This window comes from Bombus huntii, chromosome 12 (assembly GCF_024542735.1).
Source record: "Bombus huntii isolate Logan2020A chromosome 12, iyBomHunt1.1, whole genome shotgun sequence".
NCBI lineage: Eukaryota > Metazoa > Arthropoda > Insecta > Hymenoptera > Apidae > Bombus > Bombus huntii.
This window is the reverse complement of record NC_066249.1, coordinates 10,451,935-10,470,157: the sequence shown is the minus strand read 5'-3', so window position 1 is coordinate 10,470,157 and position 18,223 is coordinate 10,451,935. Positions and strand designations below refer to the sequence as shown.

At 36.4% G+C, this 18,223-nt stretch overlaps 1 protein-coding gene across 7 annotated transcripts in view; it reads left to right on the top strand.

The window, feature by feature from the left end:
• Positions 1-18,223, top strand: part of LOC126872193 (pikachurin-like) — a 263,775-nt gene that overhangs the window by 76,678 nt on the left and 168,874 nt on the right. The window lies entirely within an intron of this gene.

Genomic DNA, 18,223 nt, shown 5'->3' with positions numbered 1-18,223 from the left:
AATGAATATATCCACCGTCGTTTGGAAAGTAAATTTCCTATCTGGATCAACACGTATGAATTGTAAGTTCGACTTATTGAAGGTATTATACAGGTGTCCGAAAAAGTCGCAATATAACTTATACTACGTGTTCATGAAGGTTAAGTAGGTAAAAGAAGTCAATATAAATCAACGCCCGAAAATGCTTTATCGAAGAGTTGTAAGCGTTAAAAAATTTTTGGCAGTTATAATGAACGTTCGAAATTCCTTCCTTCTGCAAGAATACTCGTCGAACTAAATGTTCGTCAAACTTTCTTCAATATTTCCGCCGCTGTAGAAATAGTAGTAAATGCATTTGTCTGCCTACGATTTTGTATAGCAAGTCTTAAGAACAACTTTCCTGGGAATCTTCGAAAGCTTATAACTCTTCGATAAAGCAATTTCGGACATCAGTTTATATAAACTTTCTTTATTTACTTGACCTTATTAACACATAGCAGAAGTTTTGTATCGACTTTTTCGGACACTTTCATTTTGTATCATAACGTTATGTACAATTAAGAGGATTAAACTTTGTTCCTTTAACGTGCAATAAGTAAAATTCAATTTTTTTTAACTATACGTATATATACACGTTTTACAGTACAAATTATTTTGTGCCATTGTAAAATGAAATTCGCAGTAAATAAATTTTAGAGGTAAAATTTTAACCCAGTCTCAAATTTCATATTAAGACCATCATCTTTCTACATCAATTTTTATGCAAACATTTCAAGTAGCATTAATCAGGAAAATTCATAGGGGGAAAATTCTTCGAGTGACACGTAATCAGTATTCATGTGACACGTTTCAGACGTAGCATATTGCGCGAAATGCCTTACGAAAATCGTGTCGTGACATTTTATTCGAAGATGGCAGGCTTTTTTACGTACAGTTCTTTCGTATCAAGATACACTTGACTCTAAACTATAGGACAACTAGCGTATCAGAGATAAAAAGGATCCTAGGTTAAGGTTGGGTCTATTAGAGTGCAATAAACGCACGATTCGACGTTCAATTTCGACGTGAGTCTGCAGTCGTCTCGACACACTTTGTTCGTATTCCATTTTTTATCATTTATCCCAGTCTTTGATGGCTGGAATTCAATTCTTTCTCGTACACCCGACGATCATGTCAAAGTCACCATGTTTTTCGACTTGTGTACTCGATCTTTAAACAATTTCTTACATTAATCGTAATGTTCTGCAGCTTAAAAATAAACTCGTTTTCGATAATGTAAATCATCATAGAGGTCGCGAATTAATTTGATCGAATGGAAATTATTTAGAAACTTTAAGTGTTGATTGATCATGCATCGATTAAACGAGGAAAATCATGAATTTTAATTTTTGTTCCTTTTTGAAAAGGTAGAAGCTTTCATTTATACGACCGACGTTCTACAAATATGACTTTCTATATAATTTTTTCTGAGGTACATGTGCAATGTTTTGGAAAGAAAATCTGCATAAAGATTATTTGTTAATGGTAATTTGTTAATATATTATGTAGCGAGTAAGGAATAACGCCTTGAAGTTTCATTTTTTTGAAAAATAAAAATACTTCTTTTTTTAAGTACTATAAATATAAAATCACTTCGAAATTTTTATCACGAATAATAATTATGAACAAATTTAAGTTGTAATTGATACAAAGACTTTCTCTATTTACATTCTCATATGATTAAAATAAATTAAAATCAGAGAACTTCAGAGAAATTTTCTCTCAGTATAGAATGACAAGATTCTCTGAAATTATTTATCGCAGATTCCTAATAACAATGATTAAAATTTTAGCGCGAATATAAGTAACACGACATTCGACTAACAGGGATCGCCGATTTCAAAATTTCTTCGCGCAAGAGAGAAAAAATTCGCCGTAAACAAGCGTGAAATTGTTCAGTCGGTCCGATAAAAGAAAACAACTTCCTCTCATAATTCCTCTTGTACAAAGCAGGACGTTCCGTCGTTGCACGAAAAACTCTCGACGTAGCGACGAAGCACGGAATATCTACTTACTAAAACCAGTCGAAAGCACGTACTCCGTAAACGCTCTAATAATTCATCGTTTCGTCGCGCGGTCCTTTTTGGTCACGGTGCAACAAGAAAATCCGGTACGAAACTAGCTGAAATCACGCCTGTTACGTCACTCGGTTGTTATTAATAATAAACCGGCGAAAACTTAGCGTAGTTTTTGAAAACGTTGCGGCTCGTTACGCGGCTTTTCCGCGATCCTGTTGCCCACGAAAACAAAAACAGTTCGTTTTGTCAAAGTAAATCGCGAACGAACTTTAATAGTCTATCAAACTTTTAGTTAGTTTAGTGATGTTAGGCATTGATAACTGATGTAGCTATATAGATAATATTTTATAATACGAACAGTTAACTAGAAGAATCAGATCTATGATAAAAATAGACGGTGAAGTTTACAGTCAGTTTGGTTGCATAAATGAAAATTACTGGACTACGAACTTTTATGCATTTTTACATTTTTATGGACATACCCAGAGAAATATAATTTAGATAGAAATATGTTTCATTCACCAAATGTTATAATAAATGCTCTATTTTGGATATTTTATACATCTTCGCATATCGTATGCGCATTTTTGTACCTTTTAATTACGCAAAGACGCATCGAAATTCGCAAAATCCTATTTATTAACTTAATACTTCGTCCAAAGGCTATCTATCTATTCTAAAATTTTTTGTTCAACCTATCAAACCGCTTTGCCCCATAATCCTTTTTTCAATACAAGAACCATTAACCGTTTCGAAACAACGAACAGACAGAGCATCGTGTCTTTATTCTATGAACCGGAACAGTATATCCGCGGTGGTCGCCAGAGAAAACGCGAATCAAAGGAGGAAGCAAACTTGGATGGAAGGTTGTTCGCTCGTAAATTGTGCATTGGGGTCGTTCTGCGCGTGGTTGAGAGATCAGCGGGTTGGTTGGTGAGCGCGATGGCGAACGGTTCGCTTCGATGCGCTTTCGACCTCCGTCCGCAATTCGTCGGAAGTAGTTATATCCTGGTCTGGGAGCGAACGTCGTCGCGAGATCCTTGATAGAAAGGTCTCGTGCTCGTTCGAATCGAAAACGAACGTCTACCGCATAGGGAAGTTCGTCTAAGTCCGGGACGAGTTCAACAGTTTGGAAATAAGTAACCGAGTTTCCATGCAGAGCCAACAGAGCGATTGGAAAATGTTTCGTTTTCAACCTGTGTCGAGCTTGCGGTGCGGCCCATTGTTAAAAATGTGGCCTTATCTTGGCGAGGCTGTTAACTATGCTTCGCCTGAATATTCGCGTGGAAGTAAAATATTTGAAATTATAGGGTACTTTGAATACTAGACGAGAAGTCTTCGTCTTTTTCTGAGGTTTGTGTCGGACGTTGAATTCTTGGCATTGCTATCGTTTGTGACGATCTTTAGGACATGGCAATGTTATTGGAAATTTTTATTCATGCAGATAGAATAATTCGATATATTTCATAGAAAATGCAAAAATTTTCGTTTAATTTAACAGATGTAACTCACGTGAAAGATCTTGTATGATGCTTTCTTTATATTTGGACCTCAGGTTTTATCCAAGAATAAGATAGTACATAAGATAGTAAAGACTATATTTAAATATCAGATAGAGATTTTACGTCCCTCTCAACTGTACTCAAATGTTATACAATTTGACTTGATTCCTATAAGCTTCCAACCCTGACACTTATTTTTTATTCTTCTATGAATTTCATAAGAAACTATTTCGTTTTTCAATTGTTCATATACACGTAGCACTTTCCTAGCACATTCTTGTCACAGGCAGGCAAATTGTCACGTATCATATCATGCATGACAAATTTCCACATGAATTCTTTGAATTAGTCATCGTTTAATACCCTTCAATACCGATATTCTAATCTGATATTCTGTAGTTCTAATGCGTTTACAGACACGTTATATTTTATTCATCATCGCCGATTTCTTCTTGTTTCATAACACCAATGCAAGTTCGACACCAATCGAGGAATAGACCACGGTACTCAATGTTACTCGCCAAGAAAATTTCAAATATGTATCTCTCGACTAGGTACGTTTCCAACTTTCACGAATATTACATCCGCTTGCACGAATGTTTCTGAAATTTACTTTACTTCGTACGATCCATTCGACTCTTCGTTTGAATATACGAGTATCCGGAATGTCGGTTATATAAAAACTCGTCGCACGTGCCGCGACGAAGAACATTTTCTCCGATGGTGGAAAGACGAAAAGATGGATCACGTTTGCAGAAGGCAGCGGAAAGGCATTCGAATCTGTCTTGCTCGCCAGGGCAACACGCGTCAAGCTTTGACAGGGGTGGATTCGTTTCAGTTGGAAATGTACGACAAGGCGTGCACACGACCAAACGAACGGTCCTTTTGCCTCGTCGACTGCATTTTGCACGTTCATCGCGCCACGTACCGGCTCCTATTGAAATAACCGTGCATCAGCCTGCTTACACGCCGATATGGGATGCCATTGAAACTTACGCGGCACAGAAAGATTATCGGAAAACGGTTTGTTCCGTAGCTACGCGAGGGCGAAACCAGATACGGTTTTATGAGTGACAATGGTGATTCCGCCATGTCTGTCTGATTGGATGGGAATTTACAGGCTGTTTGATGAATCGTCGATACGATCCTCGAGGGACCATTTCATATGAAAATGCGAGCTAAATTTGTAAAAGTTTTTCCCGTGTGAAGTTTCATTTCAGAGTAAATTGGTATTAAAAATTCGTTAAGTAATATCACAGGAGAGTGAAACGCGCGCTGGGAAAAATTAGGTTGAAATATGAAAGTTTTAAACGTTTTTCTCTTGAGAAATACTTTAATTTTCTTGTTTAGTTTGTGATATCATAAATATAGAAGGCGTGAAATAAATAAATAGTGCATCGCGATGCTTGAGAAAGATAAAAGAAAGGCGAGATGTTACAATCCTACTTATAGAATCTTGTTTATTTAGTAAGATCGAACCATTTAAAAATGTCAAAAGTTCGGAAGCGAAGAATGATCGTTTTATAACTTCGACCCGGAAGAAGCAAGCGGGAAAAATGGAAAAATAAAACCGCGACACCTGCTAATGAGAATACGTTGTCCCGACGCGACACAGCGACGTTGTTGTAGCGCCGTGCGAGGCCACTCGACGCCATAGCCGACGCGAAGCAGTCGAAACGCGTAGGTACAATGTACCATGATGCATCGTTTGGTCCACGCGTATTTCCCTCTTTTCTCCCTTTTTCTCTTTCTACGTGACTTTGTTGGTCTTTTTACTGCCCCTGCTGGACCTCTACGATGTTATTAATGTATACGTGGGAGGCGCAATGGTGTTTTTAGCGACACCGACGCACACATTACACGCTCGATCTACGAAGCTATGAGGTTAGAGAACTCATAGATGGGACTGAATTAAGTGGGCGAAAGAATGGCCGTGGTAAATTTATCGAGTAACTGGGAGTTTGTTTAAAGGGGCAGTTCAATTAGGTTTGTGGATGGAGTAGATGGAGTCTTTTTCGAAGCGAGATTGCGAAGAGTTAATTTTTGCGATTTTCACAGCTTCGAGCCTCTCTCTTTTATTTCACATGTCATATTTTATTATTCACATACATAATGTCGAATATTTCAGAAAACCGAATGACCTATCTTTGCAAATTCATGTGCCATAAGAAACACAAATTTCGTAGCCAATCTTTTTTAAGAATAATAAGTAAATCATCAAACGTCAATTTTGAGATTTAGTTAACTCTGAGCTAAACTTTCGAGACTTCTAATTGAACATCGATGAAACTGATATGATCTGTTCTACTATATTGTACATCAGCCTTTGCAAATACGAATGATGTTTCTTCCTTCTAATTGCAGAAGATCGTAATAAATAAATCTTACATTACTTATTCGTTGTCGCATAAATAACGTTATTCTATTGAAATAACATTTTCTACATGAAGGCGCGTCAAAGATACCCACTACTTCGTCCTTACTTTTCTCAACAAGCTGCTATTTCTGTCTCTTTTGCATCGCAAGTTGTTTGCGTAAGAAGCTTCCAGTGATAAATAAATCTGTACTGTAATCGAACAACAGAATCTCGCCGGATATAGCCGCTACCGTGAGGGATATCGGATCGAATCCTGAAGGAAGCTCGACGAGCGTTCGTTTTCGGGCATTTTTCCTTCCACGCCTTGAGTCGCGAGTAAAGAAAGTGCCAGGGTAGAAAACGGCGAGAAAGCTTATTCCCCAGATGCTATCTGCATTTGTGATGGCCCAAACTTTGCTGAAGGTTCCCTTTTTGTGCTACGTAACACTGTGCACTTGGGATGATCAAGAATTCTAGCTCGAGGCAATTTGAGTAATGGACCATTGCGTTGTTGAAAATCGATGAAATTTTCAGATGGAACTATTTTAATCTATGGTAATTTTAGTTATTCAATTTTCTGAGATATAAAGAGATAAAATCGAAGTTAATATACATTGGATATCGGAGTGAAAGTGTGTCCTAATTCAAAGAACGAGAAGAAAAAACTCGTTTGGAAGATGGAAAAAGGTGTTCAAGGACAATAATCCATTTATATTAATTAAATAATATTAAATATAATAATATAAAAAGATAATATTAATTGATTATATATACTAATTAAAAGCAAACGTAAATATTACTATTTCTTTCATAGAAATTATACTTCTAAAATATTCACGCAATAGTTTAATAACTTCAATTTCTCTATAATGATTTTGGAGTTGCATAAAGATTTATGAAACTTCAGACGATAGTCCGAAATCACGAAGTATCGATTTCCTTTTAATTTGCGTTCAATGCTACGCGAGCTCGCAACGGCCAGTTTCATAAGAAACGTTCATCCTCGTTGGAAGTTATATTCGTTATCACCCTGTTAGTTCCATAAGTTATAGAATTTCACGTTGCATCGTCGAGGAGGCTCTTGTTGCATCTTCCTTCGTCGAATTCGAAGCAGCCTAAATTCAATTTCGGCGAATCCGGTGCAGAATTTCCTCTTTCCAGAGCTCCGATAACATCGGTCTCTATTGAAATTCAAAATAACGCGAGAATGGAGTCTCTTTCACCGTTGAAACAGACCTGATTGACTGGCTTAATGGAAACGTCGGAAAGGCAAGACTCGTTAAGCACCGTCTGTATGTCGACGATTAGTCTAATTAACCTACAAATGGTATTCTCGATTTCCTCGAAGCTCGTCTGACATCAAATGGTCCTTCTACTTACTTTGTCCTTTGCCTACTGGTAGTCCTCTTAACTGGAGCTACGAACGATGCGTTTCTATACTAAATATACGAAATCCAACGTTTCTGATTATCTTTAATTAGCATTATGTTCTCGTTAAGTAGTATACAGGTTGCTTACCGTATTGATCTCTCGTTAGTAGCCCATTTTTGAAAAAAAAAGCAGGAGAAGGCGATGTCTCGCAATTTTTCATACGCAGCAGGATGGCCTGAATGGATTTTTAACAATTTAATATAGTTCATAATGTAATTATTTCCTTAGATTATGGCAATATATTATCAATTACAAATTATAGGAATAGGTTAATTTCTTTTTTTAGATAGAATTCGATTTAAAACACGATAGAGTATTAAGGTTACTGAAATACAAAACTCGGCTCATCATATAAAAAAGATGGTAACTATCTTATTTTTCTCACAAACCTATCATTTATGAGAAACAAACAACATTCTGTTAGATAAATTCTATCGATAATTCGTGACAAAGAGCATTGATCAATCACTAAGTGAAACTTGCATTTGTAGAAACAGCTCGGAAGGTTCACGATGTTCCGAACACGTGAATCGATACAAATTAAGCCGCAGCCAACGAAATTACTGGATTCTAGCGTCGTAGCTTCCGCTTCCGAGATACTGTTGCAAAATTATGCCCATGGGTTGCTAGTGATAAAGAGGTCGGATCGGACTCTGCCTCGAACTGAACATGGCTCTCGGCTTAACGGTTGAATTACCATCTCTGGAGGTTGGTACATCAGTTACGCGTTTCACGTATCCTCTGAACAATTACACATCATATTGATGAGAAACATGACTGTTAACGGAGAATTTTAATACTAGAATGTTCTTGCACAATAATTTATTATTTAATAAAATTTACGAACTGGCAAGTTGTGATCTACTTTACTATCTTGCAATTCTAAGTCAAATTTCATGTAATAATCGGACGACTCGTCATTTGCGAACTCTACTTCTACAATTTCGTATGATTTATTACCAAGCTTATTATTATTGCGCAAGGGAATTTATGATAATAATCTGTAGCTCGTAAATCGTATAATTTTACCTTTAATATTAGTTCCAGTTACTTAGTTAGTAAAATATCGTATTAATAGTAATGTACGGGATGTTCGATTTCGTCGTAACGATTTTCCAAACCCTCTTCTTTTTAACAAATATTTTTATCTTTTTATAGATCATTAGATTTCATCTGCCGAGTCGTATTTATAAAAATATGAATCCGCGTGGATAGCCATAATCTATTAACCGTTCGGCGCTTGTCTAAATTTTTCGTTCTCGAAACAATTTCGAGAGCAATAAGCAACCAATCCCACCGGTGGAGGTCAAACCGACATCGTCTATTTAATTAACAGAAAGTTGCTATCCACGTTTCCGTTACTTTAATCAGTATTCGACGTCTAGATGCCAACGGCGATAAGTTTCATCCTGCTCGTACACCAGCGTCCGAAACGAATGCCATTATCCTCCACCGACTTTGATGTTCGAACTCTCGTTCCTCGTTCTCTCGAGCGTGTTTTCGTCCGACGTTCCTCTTATTTTGTCTGATGCCCGTTCGTTTACCCTGACCCTCGGCCCTGAGACTCGATTAGCGGTTCATTAATCCTTCCATATCGCGACTTCTGCGCCCACTCGCCATCCCTGTTTGCACCTTTGTCCGCGAAGGCCACGCCACGCACCGTAATTAATTTTTCACCCTCTCCGTTTTTTGCCGCATTCGCTGAGCCAATGAAATTTTAATTGAAAGTCCAGTCGGAGAAAAATCGCCCTGTTAGAAGCGCTATTGGCATATAACCGTTTTCACGGTTTGTTTTGCAAAGACGAAAATTTCGCTCGACAAGGTTCAATGGCGTTGAAAGTCGTTGGAGTTGGTTGATATTGTAATAGAAGAAAAGCGACGGGAATAAAAGGATGGAATGGACATCCAATTTCGGCTACGTAATTTTTTATTCTCTTTGGTATCGTCGGTTCGCGTCGGCAATACTACGGTTGGTTTTTCTAAAGGGCGGACGATATCCATAAGACAATCGGCTAAAATGTCCTTTCGCTATTTCTTCCGCTATAGAGGTGCAAATGTCTTACGATGTGCAGTTGTTTGGGATATTTGTTGGCGTGCGTTGACGCATTTCGAGTTTCGAAGTGCACAACGGGAAGGAAAGAATAGGTAGAAACAAGGGAGAAATGAAATGGGAATAAAGAAAGGAATAGGGAGAAAATAGGGGAGAAAGAGGAAAAGAAAGAAATAAAAGAGGGATTCGTGTCAGAATTCACGCAGAGATAATCTAATATCTGTCTCAGATTTCTGTATCCCAGAATCTCACTATCCATCTCCAAATAACTCAATCCAAACTTCTAGTTATAAAATCGTTGAGAATGAATTGTACGGATTAAAGCACAGTAATGTATTACATTCACCGTCTGATTCACGGTCCTACTGTTTCTTGGGATTTTGAATAGGACGTTATCTTGCAAGTAGATATACCCATGACTTTCTCGGAAAGTTTCTTCGAGTGCTGTTAGTATAGGTAAGGATATTAGTACGTCAATTAAGATTTTGCCAGAGATATCCTTCTTATTAAACTTCGTTGTTTATGTCATTTCAGTACGAGCTAATTTCTATCGGAGTGAAAAAGTTTTCAGTTTTGATAAATCCGATTCACTGCTTTCTTTGAAGTACTACATTGTTTGGGAAATTCGTCGAGGAATTTGAACAATATTAAAGGCAATCTATTTTCGCAAAAATAACAAAATTTTTATTTCAATGAATATTCAAATTGAGTACTGGAATCGAGTAATCGAGCTCGAATCACTATAATTACTTATGATCTAACGATATTAGAAAAACCGCGTTACTTATGGGACATATAAAATATACAGAACGGGTTTATATCAATTGTCAGAAATATTGTAAACTTTCTGAAGAATCTAATATTTAAAGAATGATTTTAGAAATTGTCTCATTGACGTAATGTTTTCGTTCATTTTTCGATCATGTCCTTCCTGACTTTCAAATCGAGCGTTCCATCGAGCGGAGGTATAACCTAGTTCGCAATCATCGATTAAACAATTAGATCGAAGGGTAGAAGGATAAATATTTGCCATTGCACAAGCGGCAGTGTTTCGGCCAGTAGCTGGCATTAATCACCAAGCAATATTTGCATAGCTTTGCAACGGTAAGGGTCTGTTTCTGTTCCTCTCTCTGTTAGTTTCATCCCTTAATGAAACGACAGGATAAATTATGCGAAAGCAAATGATGGCGACCGAGAATCGAAATTAAATTATCTTCGTTCCCTTAAACACTATTCCAATCGCAAATTGAGTATTCGTATTACTACAAATAACCTATTTTATTTAAGTCGTTAATTCGTTCTTCTTCCTTTCTACTTAACCAATTCCTTCGGTGCTTCTTTCTTTTACGAATAAAGGGATAATTAATACAAGGCAGCAATCGAATTAGTGACTCTGTCAGTATGTAGAGTAATTATTGACTAATGTCTTATATTTGATGTAATCGATATTCATATAGATTGAAAAAGGTAATACTAAACTACAATAATAGCAAAATGTCTACGATAATCACATTAGTATGAGCTATGAATATTTAATCAAAGCCAGGAAGAAATCCTCTGAGTGAAGAAACACGTAATACTAGTAAACAAGAATCCGTTATATGATCTGTAAAGGACAATAATAATAATAGTAATAATGATGATGATGATGATGATGATGATGATGATGATGATGATGATGATGATGATGATGATGATAATAATAATAACAATAACAACGTCGATTCTTTTAAAATCTCACTTGATTTTTTACGAAGGAATAAATTTAGTGTGATATGTATGAGACAGCTCCAAATGAGAAATACCAATGACGGCGTTCCTTTTTAATAACGAAATTGCGACCAGCCGGAGAATCCAGCGCAGTATGGGCATCATTTCTAAATCGACCGAGCAATTGCATTCCAATCGGAATTGTCGGAGCACCTTGCATGCCTAATCGATTACTCGGATCGTTCTCGCTAAGTCTCACAAATTTTTTGAATATAATCGTCGCGCAATCGCCGTATTTGAAGTACGTCGCGTGTTAACTGCTCAGTGATCTGCGTATTCGTACACTATATATTTATGCATCTTCTTTTCCAACTAATTAACGAGTTGAATAACGGGTGAAATATACATTTTTTTATTCAAAATCGTAATAAAATATTGTTGAGTTTTTAATTATCTTGGGTGATATTTCTTTCTCCATTTCATTTCCTCGACGGAAGTTCTTTTTTATTTTTCATATCACTCTCTATACATTTCGTTTTCTATATTCTTAATCTGTCGCTTTCGTTGCGCAGAAAATTTTTTCTTCAGCAGTTTTCTCTTTCTCATATATTCTTTTTGCATTTTGGCTCCTATTGTATTTAACTTGGTTTTTAACGATCTTACCAAGATTTTTTCTTCCCCTTGTATTTCCTTTCGGTGTGTGCTCCGTAATTACTTTGAAATCTCTATTTTATTCTGCTGTTTCCCTTCCTGCTTCAATCTTTTTCAGTTTTATTTTACGGTACCAAGCCTGTTTGACTTATTCTATTTTTCCCCCTCTCGTAAATTATAATCCATATTTACTGTAAGATGTTGGAATTTCTTGTTTTTCAACTTTTCAACATTTCATTAGCTATTTACTTTCTTCATACACTTGAAATTTACCCGTCTTGATTTTCATTTAACACGATTCGTTTTACAAAATAATCAGACTCGATAAGAAAAAACATTTATAAAGAAAGTCATATGGGTTAACTTCCCTCTATTGAGAATTTTAAAAATTTGATGTTTTTACTCTTTTATACTTCCGAGAATCGATCAATGTTAGTATATTAGTTCATTATTATGCAGGAACGGCCAGATGTACATATTTCGAGATCTATTCGATGGTCGCGATGTTCTTCATCAGATAAGACAAACTTAGCAGTTTTTTATATTTTCACGAATTAGAAATAAAGAATGTCTCAGCTTTTTCCAGCCAAGCGTTGTCAGTACATTCTAGATCAAGCTAATATATATATATATATATATATATATATATATATATATATATATATATATATATATATATATATATATATAATTTTTCGTTTGAGGCTTTGTTTTCGAGAAAATCGACTTTGAATTTTCGCTCGGTACGCGTGCACTTTATCACGTCTCGTTATAACGGATCTCACTGATCCAATTGATTTCCATCGTTGTTTCGATGGAAAAATTAAAAAAAAAATTTTTATTCTATATTTTCAACCTATTTTCGCGTAGAATCACCCCCTTTCCGCTTGTACCACCAGTTACCAACCACCCTGTATATATATCATTGGAAGCATCGTTAAAGATTTTTGACAACAAAACGATATACAGAAGGAGCGGTAACGAACGCCACATTATCACGGTACAAACTATAAATAGACCAGAAATATTTACATGCAGCAATAGTCAGAATGTATATGATACTTACAATACTTCCACAACTCCAACTACAGCTCACTTCAAACTGTTCATCATTCCTATCAGTTGAATTTATTATACTCTGAAGTTCTCGGTTAGTTGAAGTTGAAGATCTCGTTCAAGTTGGATTCGTAGAATTATCATATACTTTTTGACAACTACTGGATGTAAATATGCCTGCTCTATTAACGCTTTGTGCCGTAATAAGACACCTTTGTTACCGCTCGTATCGTACGTTGTTTTGTTGTTAGAACTCCTTAATGATGCTTGGAACGACACATATTTATCTGACATTCTCCTCTTACCTTGGCCTACGGAATATATTGATAACGTTTGACGCGGGAAACTGAGACACGCTGTATATCCAAATTCTACACCACGCGCACGATATTTACTATTCGAAAAAGTCCTTTCACGGAACACGTAGCAGCTGCTTGAGACGCGATGTTATGCAGCGACTTTCGCGGAACTTGTCCCGTATCTCAATTGTTTCTTCCTTGCTGATGCTCGCTCTGCACCCTATCCGTCGTTCGTAGCTTCGCAACATAGAATTTATGGGATAAGTTTTCACGCACGTAGGTCGTCTGCCTCTCAAAATAACGATATAGCCGCCTGTATATTTCTCTCCGTCTTCGTTTTTCGCTCGCAGAGACACTGAAAACTCGTTTGATACCCTGGTCCGTTCGAACCGTGAGCTCTGAAAAATATGTCTCTTTTCTACGTGTTCGACGGTCCAGGCACGAGTTTCTGCCATTACGCCTTCCATATGCTGATTCTCGTCGACGTCGCGACGTGGCGACGAAATTGCAGAAGCTTCGCAACCTCTACGGAGAGGCGAAGCGAATTTATAGAGATTTCTCGCGGGAAATGCCAGATTGAAGTTTGGTACCGGTCAGTCGCGTTGCTCGGTCAGCTGAGACATTGCGATTCTGCGTCTCTTTTTAAACGAGAGGTATCGTAATGAAACATTCTTTCGATATAATAATTTCTCCGCGAAAGAATAGATTGAACGAAACGAATGAAATAAAACTTGGAATTCTGGAAATTTGTCGTAACGAATGACAAATTGAATCTCGAAGCTGGTCGATCTCTTGGTTAACCGAGGCGTAACTGTTCTGTGCTTTTTTTTTTTTTTTTTTTTTGAATAAAGAATGTCGTAACGAAGAGATCTTTTAGTGAAAATCTCGATAGAATCTCTGACAATATCTTGCAGAAGATAACAGTTCGGATCTTGGAAACGGTGAATCGCATCCCTTAGTCAATCGAAACATTATCAGTCCGCATTTTTTACGACGAGAACCGTAAATAACTTGCAGGAGTTTTTATTAATATTTAAAAATACATTCTTGAAACATAAGAGGAAAGAATATATATGTTGCATAATAAATTTCATGAAAGTGGTCGCGACGAGAGATTCCGCGGAGTGTTTCTATTAATCAACAGGATATAGGAATCGACGATTCGAAGGATGCTACACGCGGTAAATTCGCCGCGTAAGAGGATCTTTTGAAATGCATCGAAAAGTAAGCGGCTCGCCCGCCTTGCTTTCTGCCTGGCCCATTCAAAGGAGGTTTCCTTCTATCCCATTGAAAAGCACGCGAAATTTCCCTTGTAGTGATTCCGCGGAGTGGTACGGTCGAGCTAACACAGGTTACGAGGAGGCACGTGTTAGTATGCATAAAGAAACGGTAAAAGAATTTCGTGTTTCGACGGATTGAATCCCGCGAAAACTCGTCCCGCGGATGACGAATCGAGTCTTCCAGCCTTGAATCGTCTATTTGCATGCTAGTTTCCTACCCTCAAAAATGCATGTAACATTCAAGTTGAGACTTTACGTATTCGAACTAAGCAGAGGATTTAAATTGATGCGTACGAAACGTCGTTTTTTCAAGGTTCGAATTTGCGAGTCAGCATTACCGATTGAAGCTTATTCCATCTAGTTTGTTAACAATCGATCGTATCAAAGAACAAGATATACGAAGAATATCAGAAGCTAACGAAATTTAGGATTCGTAAATAATCAAAATATTTGGGCGATATTTTGACGAGTTCAAACTTGGATAGATTACCATGGATATGGTTCAAAACATAAATTTAGCATTTAGCTCCTTTCCGTTTTTAGTTCCTTTATTCCACTGATAGATAGAAGCTCGTCGCGATCAGATCTATGAAACTTATTCCGTTCCTCTTATATTTGAAAAATTTATTCTTGAATATTAATAAAAATTTCATCTTTCAATGGATCAGTTATTTTAAAACCAGCTCTAAACGAAGAAACTGTAGCAGCTTCCGTTCTAAGAATTTATGGATCCTGGAACTGATAATTTTTATAAATCTCTAATTGACACGTTATATTTAAGCTTTCAAGAAACTACATTTCGTATGCATCAGCCTAATAGATCCTGCGTGTGTGTTTTAATATTTTGAAAACTAAAATACTCTTTTTGATTAAGTCGCGTATTTTATTGCCACAGCACGAAGCTCTTCGACTATAAATAAAATGTTACTGTCCGATGGTGGGAAATTTAATATTGCGTCGTAACGTATGAAACAAAACGAACGGACTTCGTTTGATGTTTTTATCAGTTTTTATCAGAGTTGGTACGTGCTGGTGAAATCGAAACAGGTCATCCAGCAAGTATATGACTGACGTGGGTTTCAACTAACAACACTTCAGGAATCTTAATTTTTCCATTTTTCTGGCAAGCTTACTTCGCTTTTCATTTTCAGCTGGTGTAGCTGGCAGAAATTGTAAGAAATGAACGATGAGTTACCGTCACCTCTAAACAAAATTAACGCTGTTGTAATCTACAAATATTTGTGCCTCGATCTTTATTTTAAGAAGAATGACGATATTGCATCATATTTTTTCCACATTAAAAAGATTTTTTAACGATAAAGGAACAAGACAGAGTTGAGTACAAATCGATGCAAAGGATATAGTAGGATTATCATTATGTGCAGCTTCGAATACAAAATTATCGAGTTTAAGCCCATAAAGTAAATTGATTAAAGTTTCGTACGTATTCATTATATCGGTGTGTAAATTAATTCGATATCATTGTAAAGAAGATTATATAACGTACATATATAATGTAAATCCAATCATTAAAACAGTCTTCATTATTTAACTAATTGTAAACACACCAAGTTACGTAAATGTAGGTATTTTACGAAACATCCATTTGCAAACATATAAAAACTTGTACGAGGCATATTTGAATTTAAACTAGAAATGCTGCTACATTATTATATAATTTAACAACAAGTGGAAAATTTAGTGTGTTTAGCCTGTATAATTAAATATTGAAATCTAAACTCCCCTAATAAACCGATCTCCGAAGCTAAACTGAATCGAATTGCTACCATCTATTTCAGTTAAACAATTTCATCCGTTATAACGATATCACGTTAATGAACTAGTCAATTCCCATTTTCAAACATGTTACCAGTACGTTCAATTTGTAGTTCCTTCAGTACGTTCATACAGGTTGCTATCTATCGGATATTCATAAGCATCGTTCTATAATGCTCATTTGCTATCTACGACGTATGTTATTTATGTTGCTAACACGTGCAGCGGTTGCATAGAGCATATACATATCTCACTGCAAACGTGGTATTATGCATTAAGCTATGAATCGCACGCTTTGATTTATTTAAAATTACTTAATTCAGACAATCATATTTAGTAATATTCGATTCTAATTCTAATCGAATCTGATGTACTTAAACGGTTCAGTAATTGGAAAATTATATCGCGTATAGTAAATCACCGAGGAACGCGAGCAAATCGTTATTGAAGATACACAAAGGATTACTAATATTCAATAATTACATATTTATTTAATTGTTTGAAATCATAAAACGAAGAATTTCTGAAGAATTTCTTCACTGAAAAATAACAAAAATCGATATTTCAAACCATGATTATTGAAAAAATTCCAATATCCAATATTCATATCTGGTTTCTAATCCAATCGAATTTCAATCAAAATCTAATCAAACCTAATGAAATTAAATAATCCAAAAGGGTTATACGATGAAATCCAACCAATTTCAATCACACCGAATAAAATTAAATAATTCAGTATCCAGCTTAAATTTCAATTCTAATAATTATAGAACAATATCAATTAAAATCCTTTGTCTTTCCCATCTTTTTCCATAAAAAATATCAATTCTTTTTATCCTTTCCAATTTTTTCATGAAAAAAAGTCTCGCTAACTGGACATCGTAAACTACGGATCTCGAAAAAATAAAAAAGAAAAAACAAAAATTCCAATATCGAATATCCGTATCTAGTTTCTCGTAAATCGTTGATTGCAGCTGACCTCAAATCGGCGATTATAAATTAAGCGATTCCATCTGTTGCATAATGTCGTATGATTTATGACATATGGCAGTTCGAACAAATCGTCGATGAGAACGACGCTGCCTAATCGTTTCCAGACATTTCATTGAATTACGGGTGCTGAAATTTGGTTGACGGGTCTGACCAGAAACCTGATTATCGAAACTCGTTCGCGCGAAGCGTTTTACGAACCGCTTCTAATCTTTGCACCCTCAGGCCGTGTCAAATGAATTCACTGATCCGCGGACGGTCATATCCCCCTTTCGTATTCAAATCCGACATGTTACGCGTTGCCAATGCATCTAAAGGCTACACGCAACACACGTTCGAATTCCCACAATTTTAATCCGCCGTATTTTTTTCACCGCTCGCTACGTAACATTTTTGACGCTGGCTTCCTTTTTTTTTTTACATGCGCCCGCTGGCGGACAAAGTCACTCTTTTCATTCTTCGTTGAAAGCGTATTTTAATATCTTTCACGCGGGTATTTTTTAATTCAACGTTAGCGTCAAATTTATTTGCCTTTATTCCGAATTTGATTAAACCGTGTACGGTGGCTAAACTGTTTGCTTAGGGGAAAACTTATTACGAGAAATAGGCGAATCTATGCGATGTATTAGAATTTTACGTGGCTCGAATCAACATCGAACGCACAAAAAGTTGTAACGAACGAGAAGCAGATGAAAATTAGCGAACGATCGATTTCTCTTAATATACAATGCTGTCGATAAGCAAGTGTTCGATTTGGATCCAATTTGGAAACTACATTAATCAGAACAAACGTGTAAATCCCAATCGACCTTCTGCATTTAAAGGATACTAAATCTCACTCAAGCCGGGTCAATCTCTAAAGTGTCAAGAACAATCAAACTTCCTGCATTAACGGTGTTCGTTGTTCTAAAGTCAACCACGCTGGCTGGAACAACCTGAAGTGATATTTACCTCGTGGATCCTTGTTACCGTAGAACGTAGGATGCTATAGACACGAGGCAATCTTTCTCCCAAAATGTTCAATATTCTTGCAATAAATTAGAGGTATTTTAGACAGTTATATAGGAAAGAGGGCTTTTCATTGGA